The sequence below is a fragment of the Rattus rattus genome, chromosome 9 (genome assembly GCF_011064425.1).
Source record: "Rattus rattus isolate New Zealand chromosome 9, Rrattus_CSIRO_v1, whole genome shotgun sequence".
Taxonomy (NCBI): Eukaryota; Metazoa; Chordata; class Mammalia; order Rodentia; family Muridae; genus Rattus; species Rattus rattus.
This window is the reverse complement of record NC_046162.1, coordinates 23,851,760-23,857,029: the sequence shown is the minus strand read 5'-3', so window position 1 is coordinate 23,857,029 and position 5,270 is coordinate 23,851,760. Positions and strand designations below refer to the sequence as shown.

Genomic DNA, 5,270 nt, shown 5'->3' with positions numbered 1-5,270 from the left:
GAAGTTCTCTTTCTTTGTTGTGTCTCTTTGGTTTAGGTATAAACATAATTGAGACTTCATAGAAGGAATTTGGTAGTGTTCCTTCTGTTTCTATTTTGTGTAATAGTTTGGACAGTATTGGTATTAGGTCTTCAATGAAGGACTGATAGAATTCTGCACTAAACCCACCTGGTCATCAGCTTTTTTTTACTTGTGAGACTTTTAATAACTACTGTTCATTCATATTTCTCTCATTTGTAAATTAAAGGAAGTTATTTGTTCAAATAGTCTTAAGTATTGCCTCTTCGAAAACTTTTCAAGTTAACTAATTTTATTTGTCAAAAGAGAGACAGCTAGTATGTCACAGATACCAATAATTCTTCTAAAAAGTTATTTCATATTTAAAACCAATTTAAAACATTAAAAGACCCTCAAGGATTTTTATTTTGTTGAGTACTAATATATATTTTTCTTCCTTTGCACTCAGTTTCCTCTCTTTCTTCACATGGAGAATATGTTCACTGTCTCTCACTGCTGATTATCAGTCCCTAACACAATGCCAGTCTTACAGGATTCAGGAGGGCTCTTGCTTTCAGAGTCTCCTACAAAGAACAAACCATCCTAACCTGGAAAGTGAAACTTAGTATTGAATCATGTAGGCCAGATGGCATATACCCAGGAGCTGCAGAGACATAAATTTAAAAATTATATGAATAATCCTGAAGAGATCAAAGAGCTATCAAAGTTATAGCCCTCAACTCACAGTAACTTGTATTATTTAATACATGAAAACAAGGACACAGAGCTTGAGAGTGCACAAAGGAAATTGTTTTGTGATTTTCTTCATTTTGATTGTATTGCTCTTCTGTATTCAGGAGGAAAGATTTTGACTTCAAAAGTAACAAAATATTTGAAAAGAGAATTTACATCCTTCAGTTCTAAATGGTATTCTTGGGTGATTTTCTCAGCAGTCCATGTTTCTGGAGATAGTTTATGGTTATTGAGAAGGGCCAGTGCTTCTTCAACAATAATCTTGCCTTTGGGAATGTCCACAGTATTCTTGTCAAAGTGATCTCCTATTGGCATCTGAATTCCTTTGGTTCTTGCTGTAGTTCAACAACTTTTACTGGCAAGAAAAGCACCGGATCTTCAGAATCAACATATACATCTCTTAGCCATGACAGCAGCTTCGTATCTTTCCTAGAAACTTCTTCCTCAGATTTCTGGATACTGACTCAGATACTTCTGCAGGAGACTGTGGATAGAAGGGTGGAAGGGTGTTTGGGTGCCATGAAGGACTTCCTCTGGCTGATCTCCTACTCGGCTCACTTCTCCACATTAAAGTTCCTGAAGGCGCAGGTCATGCGAGTCCCCATCTCTAAATCATGATGCCCTTAGTTAACTATACACATGGGGATATATCCATGCAGGTGACCTACTCTATAGCTTTGAGGTGTGCTGTCAAGCTACTAGTCTATGCTCTCTCCATTTTTTGCTTTGTTTTATTTTTGTTTTTGGTTTTGGTTTGGTTTGGTATTTTTGGAGGCACTCAGAGCTTTGAGTTTTCTTCTTAGCACTGCTTTAATTGTGTCCCAAAAGTTTCAGTATGTTGCGCCTTAATTTTCATTACATTCTAAAAATCTTTACTTTCTTTATTTCTTCCTTGACCAAGTTTATATTGAGTAGAATGTTGTTCAGCTTCCATATCTATGTGGGCTTTCTGTCACTTTTGTTGTTATTGAAGACTAGCCTTAAACATCCAGGAAATCCAGGATACAATGAGAAGATCAAAGCTAAGAATAATAGGTATACAAGAGAGCAAAGATTCCCCACTTAAAGGGCCAGTAAGTATCTTCAACAAAATTATAGAAGAAAACTTCCCTAACCTAAAGAAAGAGATGGCCAGGAATATAAAAGATGCCTACAGAACTCCAAATAGATTGGACCAGAAAAGAAATTCCTCTCATCGCATAATAGTCAAAACACCAAATGCACAAAAAAAAGAGAAAAAAATAGTAAAAGCAGGAAAGGGAAAAGGTCAAGTAACATATAAAGGCAGACCTATCAGAATTACACCAGACTTCTCACCAGAAACTGCAAAAGCCAGAAGATCCTGAGCAGGTGTCATACAAACCCTAAGAGAACACAAATGCCAACCCAGGCAACTATATCCAGCAAAACTCTCAAATAACATAGATGGAGAAACCAAGATATTCCATGACAAAACCAAATTTACACAATCTCTTTCCATAAATACAGCCTTACAAAGGATAATAGATGGAAAACTCCAACAAAAGGAAGGAAACTACACCCTTGAAAAAGCAAAAAAATAATCTTCTTGCCAAAAACCCACAAGAAGAGACACACAAACATAATTGCACCTCTAACAACAAAAATGATAAGAAACAACAATAACTATTCCTTAATATCTTTTAACATCAATGGACTCAATTACCCAATAAAAAGACATAACCTAATAGACTGGATAAGTAAAGAGGACACAGCATTCTGTTGTATACAGGAAATATTTCAGTGACAACGACAGACAAGACAGAAAACAACTTTCCTAGCAAATGGTCCCAAGAAACCAGCTGGAGTAGCCATTCTAATATCGAATAAAATTGACTTTCAACCAAAACTTATCAAAAAAGTTAAGGAAGGACTTCATATTCATCAAAGGAAAAATCCACCAAGATGAATTCTCAATACTAAATATCTTTGCTTCAAATGCAAGGGCACCTACATTCATAAAAGAAACCTTACTAAAGCTCAAAGCACACATTTGTATCTCATACAATAAGAATAGGAGATTTCAACACCTGATTCTCATCAATGGACAGATCATGGAAATGAATTAAACAGAGACACAGAGAAACTAAAAGAAGTTATGAACCAAGTGGACTTAACAGGTATTTATAGAACATTTCATCCTGAAACAAAAGAATATACCTTCTTCTCAGCAACTTATGGTACCTTCTCCAAAACGGATCATATATTCGATCACAAAACCAGCCTCAACAGATACAAAAAGATAGAAATAATCCCCTGCATCCTATCAGATCACCACAGACTAAGGCTGATCTTCAATAACAACAAAAATGACAGAAAGCACACATATACATGGAAGTTGAACAACACCCTCCACTCAATCATAACTTGGCCAAGGAAGAAATGAAGAAAGAAATTAAAGACCTTTAGAATTTAATGAAAATTAAGGCACAACTACCCAAACTTATAGGACATAATGAAAGCACTGCTAAGAGGAAAACTCATAGCTCTGAGTGCCTCCAAAAAGAAACATGAGAGAGCATTTCATTAGGAGCTTGACAGCACACCTAAAAGCTCTAGAACAAAAAGAAGTAAATACACCCAAGAGGAGTAGAAGGCAGGAAATAACCAAACTCATGTCTGAAATCAACCAAGTAGAAACAAAAAAGACAACAAAGAATCAACAAAACAAGGAGTTGGTTCTTTGAGCAAATCAACAAAATAGATAAACCTTTAGCCAGACTAACCAGAAGGCACAGAGACAGTATCCAAATTAAGAAAATCTGAAATGAAAATGGAGACATAACAACAGAATCTGAGGAAATTAAAAAATCATCAGATACTACTACAAAAGCCTATATTCAACAAAACTGGAAAATCTGGAGGAAATGGAAGATTTTCTAGATAAATACAAGGTACCAAAGTTAAATCAGGATCAGATAAATCATCTAAAAACCCCATAACTCCTAGAGAAATTGAAGCAGTTATTAAAAGTCCCCCAACCTAAAAGAGCCCATGACCAGATGGGTTTAGTGTAGAATTCTATTAGACCTTCATAGAAGACCTCATGCCAATACTGTCCAAACTATGCCACAAAATAGAAACAGACAGAGCACTACCCAATTCCTTCTATGAAGCCATAATTATGCTTATACCTAAACCCCTCAAAGACCCAACAAAGAAAGAGAATTTCCGACAAATTTCCTTTATGAAGTTAGACACCAGAGAGCCTAATAACCCTATTAAATAATGGGGTACACAACTAAACAAAGTATTCTCAGCTAAGGAATATTGAATGGCTGAGAAGCACCTAAAGAAATGCTCAACATCCTTAGTCATCAGGGAAATACAAATCAAAACAACCTTGAAATTCTACATCACACCAGTCAGAATGGCTAAGATCAAACACTCAGGTGACAACAGAAGCTGGAGAGGATGTGAAGAGGAACACTCCTACATTGTTGGTGGAATTGCAAGCTGGTACAACCACTCTGGAAATCAGTCTGGAGGGTCCTCAGAAAATTGGACATTGCACTACCTGAGGACACTGCTATACTACCTGTGAGCATATTCCCAAAAGATCCCTTGTTCTCTCTTGCTCTCTTACCCTCTCCCCCCTTTGTCCCTTCTCTCCTCATTCTTTTCCCCCCTCTCTCCACGTGCTCAAGGCCAGCCTCTATTTCCCTACTTCTCTTCTGTTCTCTTCTGTTCTCTTCTGTTCTCTTCTCTCTCTCTCTCTCTCTCCCTCTCTCTCTCTCTCTCTCTCTCTCTCTCCCTTTCTCTGCCCCTACTCTGCCTCTTAACTCTTCTCCCCATGCCCTGAATAAACTCTATTCTATACTAAAAAACAATCTATTTTCAATAAACAAAATATAGAGAAAATTAAAAACTCTTTTGTTTGTGTGAGAGTAAAGGGCATTGTGCTCATCAATTGGGTAAAGGCCAAACAGCTTCTCTACCTCACAAAGTGTCCCCTACCATCCCCCAGTGTCAATGACATAATTGAAAAATCTTGTCACAAGGGAATAGCTAATGATACATAAGGGTTGACTATCAAATGTATGACTCAGAGCTGGAGAGAATCCCCAGTAATGAAGATCAAGTGCTGATCTTTGAGAAGACTTGTGGTTCCTAGAAACCATGCAAGACAGTTACTACAGCTCCACCTTATCCACACCTGCTTTTGGCCTCTGCAGGTACCACATGTCCACACACACACACACACACACACACACACACACACACACACACACACACAAACACACATCCCTTAAAAATGATCTTAAACATTTTCTAAATACCATCCTGAGTAAGATAACTCAGACCCAAAAGGACATGCATGGTACGTGCTCACTAATAAGCAGATATTAGCCCGAAAAATAAAGAATACCCAGGATACAATCTACAGAACTCAAGAAGGTTATAGAGCCCAAGTGGGGATGCTTCAATTCCACATGGGAGGGAGAAGAAAGCAGTCACAGGAGAGAGAGAGGAGGGACCTGTGTGGAAAAGGAGAGGGGGGA

The 5,270-nt window shown here is 37.5% G+C and overlaps 1 pseudogene; it reads right to left on the bottom strand.

Moving 5' to 3' along the window:
• Positions 1 to 822: 822 nt before the first annotated feature.
• On the bottom strand, positions 823 to 1,355 carry LOC116909955 (annotated as a pseudogene).
• Positions 1,356 to 5,270: the final 3,915 nt, after the last annotated feature.